Source organism: Haemorhous mexicanus, chromosome W, assembly GCF_027477595.1.
Source record: "Haemorhous mexicanus isolate bHaeMex1 chromosome W, bHaeMex1.pri, whole genome shotgun sequence".
Lineage (NCBI taxonomy): Eukaryota > Metazoa > Chordata > Aves > Passeriformes > Fringillidae > Haemorhous > Haemorhous mexicanus.
The window spans coordinates 7,099,316-7,118,765 of NC_082380.1; the positions used below are offsets into that span (position 1 = coordinate 7,099,316).

Below are 19,450 nucleotides of genomic sequence, written 5' to 3' on the forward strand. Positions count from 1 at the left end.
TGTGATATACTTCACTGGAATAAAACCTTGTAAAAAGGAGCCTTTCTAGCCTCTCTCACTGAGCTAGCTGTGGTGAGTGTTGTGCGTGGATTTGACTGCGTTGCCTAAATGTAAACCCAACCTGCTTTTTTATAAGAGAGGTTTGTTGGGAACAGCTAATAGGCAGTAGCACCCACCATTCAACACTCACATTTTTAATTGGTGCACCACTGGGCCCTGACCTTGAGGCTTTATCTAGCCTTTTGAAAGTGTTTCCACTGGATCTCCACTGGATTTGAAGTCGCTGTCATCGTTCCCATTCTCCAAGAGAAAAAAACCCTAATTTTCTGGGGGATTCCTCTGGGGGCGGCTGACAACCCTCGAGGCTTTGAGGACTGGCGAATCAGCAAAACCTCCTCTGAGATTTTTTTTTTCTGGCAAACCAAGGTGGTGTGTATAGCCTGGTGAGTGTCACCCTTTTTTTGTTTCCTCCTTTCTTTAATCTCTTAGGGGGGAGAGTTCTCAATGGGTACCAAACTATCCATTAAGCAGAAAGTAGTATATTCCCAAGTTTACAATGCCCTTCTTAAATATAATGTTAAGTTCTCGAAAGGTCATCTGAAGGTTCTTTTTCTTTGAGTCTTCAAATTCTTTCCAGGTGCTACAGCTGAGTCAGTGTTGTCTGTTGAGTTCTGGGATAATATAGGAAAAACAATGTATCAACTTCAGATTGAGAGTGATTTTCGGGTTGGGAAGTTCTGTCCACTTTTTCACTCTATTTATAAGGTGATTCAAGCTTTGGGAGAGGGTTCTAAAGATTCTAAAAGCTCCGTATCCCTGCCTCTGTGTCCCAACCCCCCGTCCCTGTTCCCCTGTCCCCTTGGGATAGGTCTGGAGATGGAAACTGCTTGAAACAGGCACAGGAGAGCTACCTGCCTTCTGCCTCCTCCAGTCCCCTCCCGTCCCCTTTCCCGACGAGTACTGGCCATGATAGTCTGGGCTCTTTCCAAACCCTCTCTCCTAAAATCCTTTATCCTCGACATTCTTTCACTGCTATGGAACAAGACGCCGACGGCCACATGGCCAAATCCTCCATTTTAAAATCTCCCACCCCAGGCACTCAGGACGGTGTCTGGGATCTTCCTCATCCCTTCCCTTCCCCCACACATTCTTTGAGCCCAACCCCCGCAGCGCGTGCCACCCCTGATTTGGGCGTTCCCCCCAGGGCGGGCGCAGCCCCCGTTGCCACCCCCACGCCGAGTTTCCCCGTCCCTGTGATCCCCCCTCCCCCTGCGACTGCCCCTCCTTACGTTTCCGCCCCGGCATCTGGATTTCCCATTCCCTCTTCCAACCCTATCCCACCTCCCTACCCTGTCCCTCCCGTTCCCGGTTCAGTTTCCATGCCGAGCACCCCATTCCCGGCCATGCCTCCCACGGTCCCGGGCCCCCCCCCCGCCTTCCCCGCGGCCGCGCCTTCTGCGTCCCCTGTGTTCCCTCCCTCCTTTCAAGCCACAGCTTCCGCGATAACCCCAACCCCCCTGCTGCCCGCAGGACCAGCTGTGCCTGTCGCCGCCACGCTGGCCGCAGCCGTCCCAGTCCCGCCGGGTACACTCGTAACCCTTCCGCCCCTGCCAGCAGCGCCACTTCTCCCCGCGACCTCAGGCCTCCCCCTCTCCACGGCCCCGGGTCTCCTCCCCGCGGCCCTGGGTTTCCTCCCCGCATCGCCGTGTCTCCCCAGCCCCGTGGCTCTGGATGTCCCCCCTACCCCGGCTCCCAGTGTCCCCCCGGTGGTAGCAGCCTCCGCCCCTATCTACCCGCTCGCACCAGCTGTCCCGGGAGCAGAGATTCCCTTCCCCCCTGTCCCCTGCGGGACCCCCCTCTGGGTGCTTCCCCCCCCCCCCACCGCGCTGCGTCCTGCAGTTGCTCCCCCGGGTCCCCCCCCCCCTCCCCCCCCTACCGGGAGGGAAGCTAGTCAGGAAAAACCCTCCTGTTTACAGACCAAAGGCTCCAAGCATGAAGTGTACCTGGGCTGGAGCTCTGGTGCTGATTCTAGAACATCTGTCTTTACCTCAGATAACAGTGATTCCTCAGATTCAGTGAATTTGAGAATCCCTGGGTTCACATTAAAAGAGAAGCCGCTTTGGGTAAGAGCTGGGAGTTCGCTGAAAAATTAAATGTCCTTGCCACCCTAGTTAGATACAAAAGGGGGTTTCCTCCAAAATGGAAAACTATTCCTTATAATGAGCTCAGAGAAATCTGCAGAATTTCCAAAGATTTTGGCCGCTATTCCCCATATTTCAAAAATCTCACACAAGTAACTTTCTCAACTTATGTGCTTGTCCCCTATGATCTCCGGCATGTTATGTCCCTCTTCCTATGGAGGCAGAGTGGAAATTTTCCAGGGTAGAAATCCATTTTGATTTAGGTGAAATGTACATCTTTGAGTTAGGTCTGTAGCTTGCTGTTTAGTCTGACTGCCTGTTCTTTTGAAGGGCCTGTGCTTGGAAGGACTGCTTCAGCCGAAGGACAAGAGATAAGGGGGGAGGAGGGGGGCAGACAGAGCAGGGCAACCTGACCCAGGAGTTCTTGCTGAAGAATTAGTGGCAAGGGTCTCGCAAAATCAGTGGAATGAGTATGTATGAACCTATTGTGAAATTGCATGCATATGTATTTGACAGGGAGATAAAAGGAGAGCTGAAGTTCCCAGAGGTACGCATATCATTTTACGGGAACGATTCCCACGTGCGTCCAACGCTGTAATAAGCATACCGGCTTTACAACTTTCACAAAAGTTGTGGAGTTTTGTTTGTTTCCGCAAAACATTATGGCGAGCCAGGCAGGAGACCATCTCTGTCCTCACAGGGGCAGAGGGGAAGACAGACCTCCTGAGGCTCGCCCCAGGATTTTCCCAGAGGAGCTCTGCTCATTTCAGCTTGCCTCCTGTGGATACAGAGAAGGACCTGCTGGTGTTCGGAAGGAAAGAAGGATACGGTATGTATATCAAAGGGGCCCGGAAGAGAGAGATAGGACTGCTGAGTAAGTCACTCAGAGACGGTCATTAAGAGACGTCTGAGTGATACGTTCCTGTACCTGCAGGCAAACCAGCCGATAGAGCGGCTGGACTAGAGTCGGGGATTCACTGTTCGATAGAGCAACCGCTAGCGACCCTGGGGGTGGGTCGAGTGAACCTATGAGTGTTTGTTGTGTCCGGACATTGTATGGTTAATGTTAATGTGTTTGTAATCGTGTGTGTGCGTGGTGTATGAAAGAGCAAACAAGTGAGTTTGGTGGCGGGGGGGGGGGAAGTTCTACCCATGTCGGAAGAGGCCGAGTGAGGCTTGAAGCCCCAGCTGGGGCAGGCTGTGGGTCGGGGAGTGCCCTGCGGAGAAGTGAAACAACTGGAGAAATGTGGGTGAGGACATTTATTGTGTTTAAAGGTGATGATTTGTGTAGACTAGGCACATTTTAACCGTGACGACGAGCTCACGACGAGCTCAGGAAGTTCCTCTGCCCCAGTAGTTTGGACTTGATCCCTGGAATTTTACTGTGTGCTGTTATTTTGATTGTGCCCAGAGTGTGTGAAGACCAGAGGAAGCTGATGTGGGTAGATGCTGAAGTATTGTATGTTGTGTTGTGTTGAGAAAAGAGGGCGCTTTGAGAGATACCCCCTTTCCTGGTGAGTTTGTGTGGTTCTTCCCCCGCATTGTGGTAATTTGATTCTCGGGATTGTATGGTAGTGTTTGTGGAGATTTTAGGATTTTGTTTGCAACAAGTGTAGCATTTTACGCAGAAAACCTACAGTATGGTGATTTATGTTTAACTGTGGTAAAATGAATTAAAGGAATTCCAGGAATTCCCCCCCCAGCAATTGATGCGGGGGGGGGGGGGGGGGGAGGGGGGGGTGTCTGTGTTTGTGGACATAGGAGTTTTTGCTGTAACAGCCACAGCCTTTTGCAAGGCAGTAAAGTGAGTGTCAGTGGAAACAGTGCTCTAATTAGATTGTGGGGGAAGTGAACTGGAAAAGACTGAGATTATGTAAAACAGAGTTTAGACAGAGGAGATGAATGAGTTTATATAAAGGGGCTTTATTGGACTTCAGCTGGTAATCTAGTAAGTTTGGACTGAGAACAGCCCGCCATAGAGGTTAAGTGATAAATGCCAAAGTGATAAACGGAATAGCCTGCAGGCAATTCCCAGGAGCTTTTGGTGCATTGAGAGGCTGGCACCTTGTGTGCAATGCAGAGTTTGTGAGGGGTGCAGGTATTGCTGTTCTGTGCCCCAAGTGTAAATTGAAGGTTCCTGATCAAGCCAATTCAGAACCTGCGATCTTAAAGCTTATGTGCGGAGGATCGCATCTGATACCTGCCACCTGGAGATCTGTGTGTGAGAAAAACTGAGAAAAGACACTGTGAGGCTTGGGTGGAAACAAGATAGTATAAGGAGAAGGAGATAATGAGAACTAACCAGAGCAAAGAGGTTCCTGAACTAGCCCCTTTGGGAGGGGCTCACTGGGAGAAAGCCACCAGTAGGGGCAGCTCAGAAAATAAAAAGATTTGTAATACCTTATTGCAGTTAATGCTGTTTTAAGACGGGAAAGCAAATAAGATGAAGTCTCGTATGCTGATATGTTTTTCACCTTAAAGAATCACCCAGAATGGCAGAGTAACGGTGGGTTCAGAGCTCCCTCTGACCCACTGGTGTTAGCTCTTGAAAAAGAAAACAAAGCAAAGCAAAGGCAAATCAAACGTGTTGTTCAGCATGCAGCGTAAGACAGCAATGTATGAAATCAGACAAAGTTTATCATGCTGAAATGCAAAACGATTACAACTCGCAGAACAAGTACATATGATTTGTTAAAGGCTCCTCCTAAGGTAAGGGAGGATGAGGAGGACCTCCCCAAAAGGGAAGAGAACTCAGGCTCCAAAGGTATACCCACTTGCAACCATCCCCCTCCTGGCAGTCCAATTTCATCCGGAACTAGGAGGTAACAGACCCCTCTGCGAGAGGCAGTGAGACCAGAAGAAAGGAAAAGGGTGGAATTTTGGTTGATACAGGGGCCATATATTCAGTTTTAAATAAAGCTTTAGTACCTGTGGAGAATGATTATGTTGTAGTGTGGGGAACAACTGGCCAGTCTGAGAAGGCATACTTTTGCAAACCTGTAAAGTAACAATGGGCTATTTACAAGATTTTGTATATGCCCAATTCGCTAAACATTCACAAATGGGGACGTTACTCTGGAGGTAAATAATCAAAGGTATATAAAGGTGTTAGGCTTAACATTAACAGCCATTGGAATTAAGAAGGAAATTAGTAAAGAGATATTAGGACAAGTACTTTTGGGGGTATGGGCCTCTGGTGTACCAGGGAGGGTGAAGAATACCCCCCCATAGTAATCAAGCTTAAGGAAGGAACACAACCACTGAGAATTTTGCAGTACCCCCTGAAGATAGGAAAGAAATCAGCCCAGTAACTGATAGTACAAGATTGAGGGCTGTCAATAAGATAACAAAGAATTTATATCCTGTGGTAGCAAATCCATATGCTTTACTAACTTGTTTAACACCTAACAAACCTGGTTTACTGTTTTAGACCTGAAAGATGCCTTCTTTTGCCTCCCTATCCACAATGCCAGTCGGAAAATTTTTGCATTCGAATGGGAAACCCTTAAAAGCAGGCGCAAAACACAGCTCACATGGTCCATGTGCCTCAAGACTTCAAAAATTCCCCCACTCTATATGGAGAACAACTTGCAAAGATCCAGAGTCCTGGGAAGCTCCACAGGAAGAAGGAAGAAGCCTTTCAAATTTTCTAGGACTCAGTCTTGGTTTAGGGCAAATTTGGGAGAGAATCTCTAAAAAAAGGCTCCTCTAGAAAGCAAACCCACACAGCCCCTCCCCCCAACCGGTTCGGGAAGAATTCTTCAGAGAGAAGTGGAAAGAACTTGTTTATTTGACCAGCACAGCACCCCCCAGCACACAAAATGAACAATACTGGATGACACTACTCTTTCACTGCTCTGAAAAAGATGACAAATGCAGAAAGTCTCTCTTGCGGGGTTGCTCTGTTATCAGTCCCTCGGGTGCTGGGGCAGCTGCTGCAGCCACAAGATGCAAACTCTCTCTCGGTGTTTCCCAGGTCCCAGTCCGGAGCAGGTTTGGTAGGTCTAAACAGGAAAGGGGAAACAGTCCAGGAAGGAATTTGGACTGTTTAGCTAAATTACCTAATGAGAAGGGGGAAAACAAAAAAAAAGTAAGAGCAAGCACAAGCAAAGCAGAAGCAGAGCAGAAGCAAGAGCAAAGCAAAAAGGGCAAAAAGCAGAAAAAGCAGCACTATGTACTGTACTATCTGTATGTCCCGCCGAGTGGCTGATAAGAGGCCTAAAACAAAACTTTCACTCTGCAGGGCCAGTCTTGAAGGCAGAGAACATAATAGCGAGCATAAATACACACACGAATGGGGATACCAGCATTTTAACGTCACTCTAGGACATTCTACTCCTTATCTCCATATCATCAAATAATTTCTTCTTATTTCATGTTTATACGGTTTAGTGTACAGACAATGTCAATAACATAGCAAATAGTGATATTTGCGTATCATTCTCACTCCACAATCAGATCTCCCTGAGGTACACATCATGTCGTTCTATCTTTTTGCATTATCTACTATGTGCAACCTGGTCCCTGAGCAAAGACAACCCCACGGATGGGTTTGTCTGTACTTGAGGCAGAATTAATCTACACTGTCTTCTCTAACAGACCTCTGACATATACCACTGGGACTTTATCTCTATTTATTATATTGAGGGACTCAGACTGGGCAGGACTTGCTCAGTTAGTGGAACCTCGGGTGTTAACTAACCAGGTAGCCTTTGCTAAATGCTGCTCTCAGTTTTTTAAAGATCCCCTTCCTAATGCTTTCAGCTGGGTTTTTGTAGCCTATTGTACTTCTCTACTTTCCCTGCAGCTGGTGCATGGTAGGGGATATGGTACACCTATTCAATGCCATGTTCTCTAGCCCAGGTGTTGATAAGGCTGTTCTTGAAATGAGTCCCATTGTCTGACTCAGTCTTCTCAGGGGTTCTATGTCTCCACAAGACTTGTTTTTCAAGGCCTAGGATGGTGTTTCGGGCAGTGGCATGAGACCCAGGGTAGGTTTCTAACAATCTAGTGGTGGCTTCTACCATTGTGAGCACGTGGCGCTTGCCTTGGCATGTCTGGGGCAGTGTGATGTAGTCAATCTGCCAGGCCTCCCTATACTTGTACTTGGACTACTGCTTACTATACCATAGGGACTTGACTTGCTTGGCTTGCTTGATGGCAGCACATGTCTCACAGTCATGGATAACTTGAGAAATACTGTCCATGGTAAGATCTACCCCTCGGTCTCGTATCTACTTATAGGTGGCATCCCTGCCCTGATGGCCTGAGGCATCATGGGCCCACCGAGCTAGGAATAACTCTCCCTTGTGTTCCCAATCTAGGTCTATCTTTGACACTTCTATCTTTGCAGCCTGGTCTACTTGCTCATTGTGTTGGTGCTCTTCATTAGGTCTGCTCTTGGAGACATGGGCATCTACATGGCGGACTTTCACAGGTAGCTTCCCTACCCTGGTAGCGATGTCTTTCCACTCATCCGCAGCTCAAATTGGTTTTCTCCTACGCTGCCAATTGGCCTCTTTCCACCTCTCCAGCCATCCCCACAGAGCATTAGCTACTATCCATGAATCAGTGTAAAGGTAGAGCTTTGGCCATTTCTCTCTCTCACCAATGTCCAGGGCCAGCTGAACAGCTTTGAGTTCAGCGAGTTGGCTCGATCCACCTTCTCCTTCGGTGGCTTGAGCGACCTGTCGTGTGGGGCTCTATATGGCTGCTTTCCACTTCAGGTTCATCTCTACGATGCGACAGGAACCGTCCGTGAAAAGAGCATAACGTGTTTCCTCTGGTGGCAGTTGGTTAAATGGAGGAGCCTCTTCAGCCCGTGTCACTGGTTCTTGTTCTTCATCTGTGACACTGAAATTCTCACCTTCGGGCCAATTTGTAATTACTTCTAAAATCTCAGGGCGATTTAGTTTACCTATACGGGCACTCTGAGTGATAAGAGCAATCTACTTGCTCCATGTAGCACTGGTGGCATGGTTAGTGGAAGGAATCTTGCCTTTCAACATCTACCCCAGGACTGGTAGTCGGGATGCCAGGAGGAGTTGTGCTTCCGTGCCAATCACCTCTGAGGCGGCTTGGACTCTTTCGTAGGCAGCCAAGATTTCTTTCTCGGTTGGAGTATAGTTGGCTTCAGAGCTTCTGTAGCTTTGACACTAAAATTTTAGTGGTCCACTCTGAGTCTCCCCAGGCACCTTCTGCCAAAGGCTCCAGGACAAGCCATGGTTCCCGGCTGTAGAATAGAGCATGTTCTTCACATCTGGTCTTGTCTTGACCGGGCCAAGGGCTACTGCATGAGCAATTTCCTGCTTGATCTGGGCAAAAGCTTGTTGTTGCTCAGGACCCCAGTGGAAAAGGTTTTTTTTGCGGGTGACCAGGTAAGGAGGGCTCACAATCTGACTGTACTCGGGAATGTGCATTCTCCAAAAGCCTATGGCACCTAGGAAAGCTTGTGTCTCCTTATTATTGGTTGGTGGAGACATAGCTGTGATCTTGTTAATGACAAAGGTAGGAATCTGATGCCGTCTATCTTGCCACTTCACTCCTAGGAACTGAATCTCACGAGCTGGTCCTTTTACTTTGCTCTTTTTAATGGCGAAACCAGCTCCCAGGAGGATTTAGATGATTTTCTTCTTTTTGTCAAACACTTCCGTTGCTATGTTCCCCCACACAATGATGTCATCAATATACTGGTGGTGTTCTGGAGCCTCACCCTTTTCCAGTGCAGTCTGGATCAGTCCATGGCAGATGGTGGGACTGTGCTTCCACCCCTGGGGCAGTCAGTTCCAGGTATACTGCACTCCCCTCCACGTGAAAGCAAACTGAGGCCTGCAGTCTGCTGCCAGAGGAATGGAGAAAAATGCATTGGCAATGTCAACAGTGGCGTACTACTTTGCTGCCTTGGACTCTAGCTCGTACTGGAGCTCTAATATGTCTGGCACGGCAGCGCTCAGTGGTGGAGTCACTTCATTCAATGCACGGTAGTCCACAGTCAATCTCCATTCTCCTTCAGATTTACGCACAGGCCAAATGGGGCTGTTGAAGGGTGAGTGGGTCTTGCTGACCACCTCTTGGCTCTCCAGCTCTCAGATCATCTTATGGATGGGGATCACAGCATCTCGAGTGGTTCTATACTGTCGTCGATGAACTGTGGAAGCGGCAATTGGCACCTGTTGCTCTTCTCTCTTCAGAAGTCCTACTGCAGATGGATTCTCAGAGAGTCCAGGCAAGGTGTCCAATTGCTGGATGCCCTCTGTCACTACAGCTGCTATCCCAAATACCAACTTCAAAGGTAATCTATGCCTAAAATACATGGGGCCTCCGGGCCAGTCACAATAGGATGTTTCTTCCACTCATTTCCCGTCAGGCTCACACCTGCTTCCACCAAATTGAAATCCTGGGATCCCCCTGTCACACCAGCAATAGAAACAGACTCTGTCCCAACGTCTCGATGGGATTAATGTGCATTGTGCACCAGTGTCAACCAAAGCTTTATACTCCTGTGGTTCTGATGTGCCAGGCCAATGAATCCACACAGACCACAAAACACGATTTTCTCTAGCCTCTACCTGGCTAGGGGCAGGGCCCCTCTAAGCCTGGTCATCCATCTTTCCCTGGGCATATGTCTTGGATGTTCTTTCAAGGGGATCGGACATGTCATCATCATCATCATATCTGGCAGTTCGGCTACGGGCAACTGGAGCTGCTTTCTTTTTGGTGGAACTCTCTCTCTGAGTCCTGTCTTCCTTCAATTCACTCACCCGTCGTGCCAGAGCAGCAGTAGATTTCCCATCCCATCACCCCATGTTTTCTCCACTATCACGCAGGAAGAACCACAGCTCAGCTCGTGGGGTGTACCTTCTCTCTCCATCTGGGGAACGTCTGTATTGGGCACTAGAACCTCTGATCTGTACTGCTGAGATTTGGAGAAGGTCTTCTTTAATCTCCTCTCTGAGCTTCTTGTGATTCTCCTCTATCTTATCCTCTAACTTCTGCAGACGTGTTTCCACTGCTGCGATTCTGGCATGTGCTGGGCCATGCACAGCGTCTGCATATGCTCGGAGATTCTTTGCCATATCCAGCACGGTCTCATCCCTCTCATCCCGCTTCATTATGGCTAAGGCAGAAGCATATTCATGTGGCCCGAGTCGTACAAGTTTCCGCCACATCACAGACATGCATGGTACCATGTCTGGGTTCTTAGTTGTTACGTCATCTGAGAAGATAATCTCTGCCGCTGCCATTTCTCTCAAGCTTTGGATCCCTTGCTCTATGGTCTTCCACTGTGTTTGTTGCATATAAAGATCATCTGCACACAGGTATCTTTGTGCAACACTTTCCAAGACCCATGCCCAGAGGCTGTGAGGATTAACCCCCCTCATCATTCTTTGGTCGATGACAGGATCATGTGACAGGGATCCCAAATGCCTTGCTTCAGTGCCATCCAGAATTGTGGCCTTACCTGCAGCATCTCAAAGACGGACTAACCAACTAATTATGGATTCATCAGGTCGCCGGCTGTAATCCTTCCTTAGGCCACGGAGGTCCTTCAGAGAAAAGGCCTCCATATTGGCTTCTGATCTTGCACCTGCTTCTTTGACTCCTGATTTTATGTCAGGAGGCGTTGAGGGTCTTTGTCCTGCATCATCATCATCATCATCATCATCTACTGGTTGATTGGTCTTGCCCGTGCATTTTCCACTTCTAGTGCTGGTAGCAACAGCCATTGGTTTAGCTGGTGGCTTGGGCTCAGTATCTAGCTTGGCTGCTGGCTTTGAGCCTGGGGTGTTGGCTGCAGCCAGAGTGACCGGGATAGCTGCTGTTTTATCTCCCTGCCCCCCTGCCTCTGTCTGCTGCCCAACCGTATCTAGCAATGTGTGATAAGCATATGCCAAGGCCCAGCTCACTGCAATGATCTTTTTCTCCTTAGGGCCATCCTGGTACTTCTCTTTCAGGTATTTCCCCACCTCAGCTGGGTTCTGAATTTGTTCATGAGGGAAGTCCCAGACTATAGGGTCAGAAAATTCCTTCAGGATTTGGCCCATATTCTCCCATTTCCCACACCACTTAGGATTTTCCACACCTGGGTCTATTCCTGAGTCAGGGATCTCATCAGCCCGTCTAGAAATCTCAGCCCTCATTCTAGAGATGCAGCAGACTGTATAGAGGAAGCTTACCAGATTGAGTACCAGAAAGATGGTCTCTTTAACATTCAGGGGAAACTGAACATTCTCCAATAGTGATGTAACAGATTCAGAGGAGAAGAAGGAAAGCAAAGGCGGAAAAGCCTCATCCCCTGCTCCTCCTCGAACAAACTGGGTGTATAACCATAACCATGAACCATTCACACCTGGAGCAGACCCCAGCATGTTTATAAACTTCTTACAAGCTATTACCACCAAGCCCAGCAGGATAGCTATTCTGGTCACTGCCCCTCTGCTGTAAAAGCTACGTATTAGGGACAATACGAGAGCTATTTCTGGATAAGAAAATAAACCGAGGGACCATAGAGGTATTAAGATCTCAAAAAACCCTAGGGACCAGAAATGCATGCAAGCCTTCACCCCAATAGACATTATGAATTCAAAAAGCATGGCTATTAACTGCTTTATACTGACACAGAGTAATGGCAACTAAAATGCAGGGTTTTTCCACTCTCTCTCGAGCCCCACGCGCTGGGCGCCAAATTTTGTCCTGGTTTAGGGCAAATTTGGGAGAGAATTTGCCCACTCTAGGACATTCTAGAAAAATTTAAATAAGGAAAATATTTCTTTAACTCCTATTAAGGAGAATAAGTTTATTATGTGTTCCTTCCACTGAAGATCAGTAGTCTACTGATGCCTATTGATTTTTGCCTTTTTTCTTTTATATATTCTCTGTATTCTTAACACATATTTGGAGCTTTTTCACGTACTGTTGTATAGTTGCTAGTTTTCCCAGTAGTTTTCCATGCCCTTTCCCTAGGCAGAAAGACAAAAGATATTCCAAAGCCCCTATCCCATCTTGGTTCTCTCTAGGAACCAAGGCTGAAAAACAGCTCTTCGAGACATATTTTCATCAACATAGTACAGCTAGTACCAAAGGTGGGGCTCCAGGAAAAGAGTGAACCATGAGGGGGTAATTACCTTATCATACATGCTTCTAATTGGGCATTCTTGCCAAATATGCTAATTTGCTAAACTTACAAAAACTGTATTCACCCCATGTGGATGGGCTTTTGTGGACATTTTTCCATAACTGCCCCTGGAGGCCTCCAAATAAAGATCAGCCTTTTTTATTACCTCCTATACTAATATTATCATGAAAGTATGTGTTGTTTCATTTATAGGTTGAAAAAGGCATCACTACTAGCTAAATAATTTAGTGCTTTGACACCCACAGTGTCGGTTACATGCAGTTATGAACACAAAAAAGGACATGAGCTGTTTGCATAAGTGTCAGAAATAAAGCATTAACAAAACTATTAAAGTTCTTTCAATACATGTAAATGGATAAGAGTCAACTTACCCTTACATTACCATCTCCCAGAGTTCATTCAGAAGATTTCCCATATATGACGCAGTGATGGGCCCTTCACAGTTTTTGAAGCTGTATTCATTATCGTAGAATCACAGAATTTTTAGGGATGAAAGGGACCTCTGGAGATCATGTGTCTTTGTCCCCCAAGGAACTTTTTTTCTTGATTTCGAATCATGCATGGGACTCTTTCTGGAAAGCTGTCGGAATTCAGGACATCCCTCTGGCTGTCCTGGATTGTCAGGACCCCTGCCAGGGGCCTCAGAGACCCTGGCAAAAAGCCCAAGATGCCTGTGGCTTTGATTATGACCCATGGAGCAAACTACCAACCTTATATGAAGATCTACAAGCCACAACAGTTTAAGTAGAATGATAGTGAATTTATCACGGAGTGAAAAATAGATTTTTGGGGTTTTTAGAATGGGGGTTCAGGGGGCAAGATGGAGGAATCTGGGCGTGTCCATCCAGCCTTTCTCCTTCTTCTTCTTGGCCTCCATCTTCTGCTGTGATGTTGGCATTTTTAGATTGGTTTAGAGTATAAGCTCACTGTCTAACATAGGTGATAAGTATTGGAAAGTAATTGTAAATATTGTACATATAGTTTTTAGTATGAAAAGATAACACCTCCCCAGGGGCAGGCAGAGTGCCTTGGACTGTCTTGCTGAGCGGACCTTGGCAGGTCAGGAGAAAGAATTTTATAGATAAGAAACAATAAACAACCTTGAGACCGAGAACTGAAGAGTTCTGACTCCTTCTTCGACCACTGGGCTGGGAAAAGAGACTTTCTAATGCATCTCGGGGTCATTCTGACCAGCTAGAGACCCGAGAGAAAGCTATTAGTTAACTTAATACACACACATGCACACACACAGGGCCAAAGCAGTAAGCAAACTAATTGCAGTTTGTGACCAGCATCCAAAGTCAGGTATTAGAAATCAAGGCAAGCAATCAAAAGGAGACATAAGCAATAGCAGTTTTTCTGGATTAAAAACAAAGAAACAAAAGCCCTTGGGAGTACAAAAATAATCCTTTCCCATTCATTTAAAAATGTGCTCTCAACACTCAGAAGACCCAAAACAAAGCTTGAAGGCTGCATAGCAAAACTAAAACCACCAGGAAATCAAGTAATGAGAACAGTGGAGACTTTCAAGACAGGCTGAAAAGGGGCAGAAATTATAAAATGAAAGTGGTGTCATGAAGAAAGAAATCTGTAGCTACAGTTGGCAGCTAACACAGAAAACAAAACATAACTTGCTGCCTTTGACTTCCAAGTCTGGATCTTGTACAAGTAATTTTGATCAAAGTTCACGCATGTCAGCTAAGTCACTATACAAACATATATCATGGTGAACACTGCTGCATTCAGTGAAGAAATGCATACAAGTTTTCACAATGTTGCCTCTTCACTACCACTAGCTCTAAACTAAACTTGGGATTTACTAATGCCTTTATAGCTATGTCTTCTACTATCACTATTTGCATGCAACTAAATGGACCACTGTGTCACAGTACAGCTAGTCTGTAGCTGGACAAAATAAATCTAGCCATAATATAGATCAAATTTGTCTTGCCTAGTTCAGAAATACACAAGTCTCTGAGTGAGCAGTCATAGGATAGATTTAAACTCAGAGACCTCAGCCAATCATGTTCAATCCAGAATGCAGAGATATCACTGGTCAAGGAGCTGGGCAGTGCTGAGACTTCGGCCAATCAGTTGTCAAGACCTGGGAGTTTAAAACTCCCTATATAAGAAGGCTCTGAACAATAAAACACACTGTTGTCGCATGATCCTGGTGACTTGAGTCATGAATCTGTCTCCAACCTATGACTGCACATACCACTGTTCAGTCACAGACTATATGCCAACAATCACTGCTACAGAACAGTGAAATAGCATACTAACTAGGTGTGTTACAGTAACTTTTACTTTAGGGCATAAAATCACAGAATCACTATGTTGGAAGAAACCTTCAAGATCATCAAGTGCAGCCCATGCCCTAATATCTCAACTAAACCCTGGCACCAAGTGCCATATCCAGCCTTTTGTTAAACACATCCAGGGATGGTGACTCCAGCACCTCCCCAGGCAGACCATTACAGTACTTTATCATCCTTTCTGTAAAAAACTTTTTCCTAATATCCAACCTATATATAGACTATGTCCTCTTGTTCTGTCAGTTGCTGCCTGGAGAAAGACACCAACCCCAACCTGACTATAACCACCTTTCAGGAAGTTGTAGAGAGTGATAAGGTCACCTCTGAGTCTCCTTTTCTCCAGGATAAACAACCCCAGCTCTCTCAGTTGTTTCTCATGGGGCTTGTGTTCCAAGCCCCTCACCAGCCATGTTGCCCTCCTCTGGATGCGCTTAAGCATCTCAACGTCCTTCCTAAACTGAGGGGCCCAGAACTGGACACAGTACTCAAGGTGCGGCCTCACCAGTGCTGAGTACAGGGGTAGAATGACCTCCCTGCTCCTGCTGGCCACACTGTTCCCAATACAGGCCAGGGTGCCGTTGGCCTTCTTGGCCACCAGGGACACTGCTGGCTCATGTTCAGCTGGCTGTCGACCAGTACCCCCAGCTCCCTTTCCGCCTGGACACTGGCCAGCCACACCGTCCCCAGCCTATAACACTTCAGGGGGTTATTGTGGCCAAAATGCCAGGACTCAGCACTTGGATTTATTAAACTTCACCTTACTGGACTATGCCAATCTATCCAACCGTTCCAGGTCTCTCTTCAGAGCCCTCCTACCTTCCAAAAGATCAACACATGCTCCCAGCTTAGTGTCGTCTGTAAATTTACTAATGAAAGACTCAATATCCTCATCCATGTTGTCAATAAAAATATTGAACAGAACTGGCCCCAGCACAGACCCCCTGAGGGACACCACTGGTGACTGGCTGCCAGCTGGACGTGGCACCGTTCACCACCACTCTCTGGGCTGGCCATCCAGCCAGTTCTGCACCCAGCAAAACGGGCTTCTGTCCAAGCCGTGGGCTGCCAGCTTTTCCAGGGGTATGCTGTGGGAGACAGTGTCAAAGGCCTTGCTGAAGTCCAAACAGACAACATCCACAGCCTTTCCTGCATCCACCAGGTGGGTCACCTGGTCATAAAAGGAGACCAGGCAGGTTACCTGGTTATAAAAGGAGACCAGGCTGGTTATTCTATTTGCAGAGAATGCCCCAATGAAGGCTGGAATGATGTATCTGACTCTATGTTCTCAGAAGGCTAATTTATTACTTTATTATACTATATTATATTAAAGAATGCTATACTAAACTGTAGAAGGCATGGGGCCTGCGAGGGCCCTTTGGAGAACAGAGGTCTAAAGATAAGAAAATGCCAAGTCATAGTGAATAGGCCAGAAGCCCCTCTCTTCCGTCTTCCAGACCCTAGCTTATCTTTCTGTGACCCCATAGGTTACTTTTCCCTAACCCCTGATATTGGACAATTTCTGATCCCTTCTAACCCTATACAAGGGGCTACTTTAGCCCATTCTGGCCAGAAGAGCCGTCGTTGGAACCCGTCACAGACCTCCCAATAAACCATCGCTGTGGAACTCCAGGCTGCCTTCTCCTCTCTCTGCGTCTGCTTCCCGGCTAGCTAGTGAGGCTCCTTAGCAAGCAAAGAGCTGAAATCCTAAGAGCTGAAAATCACTAAGAGCTGATATCACTTGAGCTTGCTAAAGGTTACCAGCAGCTAAGAATGGCTTGGGTATTCGGAGAGTTAGTCTTCAAAGGACTGAGCTATCTGACCCGTGCTCACCTGCCTGCTTGGGGCACACCAACCCTGCAGGAAGCCAGCTATCTGGCATTACTAAACTATACTAAAGAATACAGACAGGATACCTACTGAATGCTAAAAAGATAATAATGAAAACTCGTGACTCTTTCCAGAGTCTCGACACAACTTGGCCCCAATCGGCCAATGAGTCAAAACAACTCACACCAGAATCCAATGAAACAATCACCTGTGGGTAAACAATCTCCAAACACATTCCAGATGAGCAAAACACAGGAGAAGCAAATGAGATAAGAATTGTTTTCCTTTTTCTCTGAGGCCTCTCAGCTTCCCAGGAGAAAAATCCTGGGCGAAGAGATTTTTTTTCAGAGAATGTGAATGCCACATCTGGTCAAACACGACCTACCCATCCTAAACCCCTGCTGTCTGGGTCTAATACCCCGGCCATCCTGTAAGTGCTGCGTGATGACACTCAGTATAAACTGTTTCATAACCTTACCAGGTACTGAGGTCAGGCTGACTGGTCTATAATTACCCAGATCCTCCTTCCCACCCTTTTTGGTGAATGGGCGTCACATTGGCCAGCTTCCAGTCATCTGGAACCTCACCAGTGAGCCAAGACTGTTGGTAAATGACGGAGAGTGGCTTTGCAAGCTCATCTGCCAGCTCCCTCATCACCCTGGGATGGATCTCGTCTGGTCCCATAGATTTATAAACATCCAAGTGGCTCAGCAGTTCTCTGACTGCCTCCTCCTAGATAACAGGGGGACCATTCTGCTCCCTGAAACCATCTACCAACCTGGGAGGACAGCTGTCCTGATGACAAGCCATCTTCCCACTAAAGACTGAGGCAAAGTAGGCATTAAGCACTTCTGCCTTCTCCTCATCTACAGTTACTAAGTTCCCTCCCGCATCCAGTAGAATAAAAAGGCTGGTCTTACCCTTCTTTTTGCCGTTAATATATTTGCAAAAATATTTTTTATAATCCTTAACAAAAGTTGCAAAATTAGGTTCGAACTGAGCTTTGGCCTCCCTAATTTTTTTCCTACATGCCCTAACAACCCCTGTAAATACTTCCTGAGAGACCTGACCCTCCTTCCAAAGATGATACATCCTCTTTTTATTCCTAAGTTCCTTCAAAACTTCATTGCCCATCCCAGCTGGATGTTTGCCTCATCAACTCATCTTTTGGCACACAGGGACAGTCTGTTCCTGTGTCCTCAAAATCTCTGCTTTGAAGCATGCCCACCTTTCCTGGACTCTTTTTTTTTTAAGGGCTGCTTCCCAAGGAACTCTCTGAGTAAGTCTCCTAAATAGGCCAAAGTCTGCTCTCTGGAAGTCAAATGTAAAAGTCTTATATGATGTTCCTCCTGATTTCACCAAATATTGAGAACACTATAATTTCATGGTCACTGTGTCCCAAGCGGCCTCCAACCACCACATCTCCCACCAGCCCATCTCTATTTGCAATCAACAGGTCTAATATAGTCCCTCCCCTGGTGGGCTCACTTACCAGCTGTGACAAAATGTTGTCCTCTACACACTCTAAGAACTTCCTGGACTGCCTCTTTTCTGCTGTATTAAGTTCCCAGCAGATGTCTGGTAGGTTAAAGTCACCTACAAGAACAAGGGCTAGTGATCCTGAAACATTCTCCAGCTACTTATAGAATAAGTTGTCCATCTCTTCTTCTTGGTTGGGTGGAAGATAACAGACTCCCAGCAGGATGTCAGCCTTGTTGGCCTTCCCCTTAATTCTTACCCACAGGCATTCAACTTCATTGTCATTAATTTCAATACCCATGGCATCAACACCTCCCTAATATAAAGGGGCACCCCTTTGCTTCTTCCCCCTTTCCTGTCTCTTCTGAAGAGCTTGTAGCCATCCAGTGCAGCACTCCAGCTATGAGTCATCCCACCACGTTTCTGTGATGGCGACTACATCATAGTTTTGCTGTTGCACCATGGCTTTCAGCTCTTCTTGTTTGTTACCCATGCTGCATGCATTAGCATACATGCACTTCAGCTGGGCTACTGATTTCACCCCTAACTCAGGTTTATCACCCTTGGGCCTGCTTCCAGAGAGCCCAGCTGCATCCCCTTCCCCCTTCAAACCTTGTTCAAAGCCCTCTCAGTGAGTTCCACCAGTTCATGAGCTAAAATCCTTCTGCCCTTTACAGAGAGATGGAGCCCATCCCGTTCCAACAGATCAGGTGCCATAAAAGTTGCCCCATGATCCAAGAACCCAAAATTCTGCTGATGACACCAACCCTTGAGCCCCTTGTTGATAATGTGGGCTCTCCTATTCATTGTTTTTCTCTGCCACCAAAGGGACTGTGCAGAATACTCCGTGCCCCTCTCCTATCAACCACTTGACCCAGTGCCCTAAAGTCCCTTTTAATTGCCTTGACACTCTTCTTTTCAATCTCATCACTGCCAGCCTGGAGTATCAGCAGTGGGTAATAATCAGAAGGCTGAATCAGTCCAGGGAGTCTCTCGGTAATATCCCATACCTAGGCTCTAGGGAGGCAACAGACCTCCATGTGTGATGGGTCTGGTGGACATATGGGGCCCTCTGTTCCCCTCAGAAGGGAGTCACCCACTACTACTACCCTTCTTTTAACGTTAGAGGTGGTGATCTGTCTGATAGATGAAACATAATTAGGAGGCTTACTGTGCAGATAATTTTCTTCTAGGTCATCTGGCTGATTCTTTAGACCCAGGGCCTCATACCAATTCTGAAGTGGCACCTGGGTAGGTGATGGGGGTCAGGAGGAATTTTTATTACCTCCCTGAGTAGGGACCCATTTCCACTCCCCCTCATCCACCAAGTGTCCTATTGCCTGACAGTGGGAGGCATGGGAGTCCTCTGACTCACGGTGGGATTCCCTCAAGGATGGAAGGGTGGAACTCAGCCAATCTATTTCCCTTTCCCTAATACTTCTTAGTCCTTTTATGTCTGCAACATATCGTAAGGCATGTAATTACTGTGTATATACACATAAGTTGTTTAAGTTTCTGCACTTATGGATATGAGTACCAATTTATGCTAGTAC

The 19,450-nt window shown here is 47.0% G+C and overlaps 1 long non-coding RNA gene across 1 annotated transcript in view; it reads left to right on the forward strand.

Moving 5' to 3' along the window:
- Positions 1 to 3,279: 3,279 nt before the first annotated feature.
- LOC132341404 (uncharacterized) overlaps positions 3,280 to 19,450 on the forward strand; it is a 28,026-nt gene continuing 11,855 nt past the window's right edge. Inside the window, exon 1 of the long non-coding RNA XR_009490183.1 lies at positions 3,280 to 3,391. This is a non-coding gene — a long non-coding RNA (uncharacterized LOC132341404). The remainder of the gene's footprint in view (positions 3,392 to 19,450) is intronic.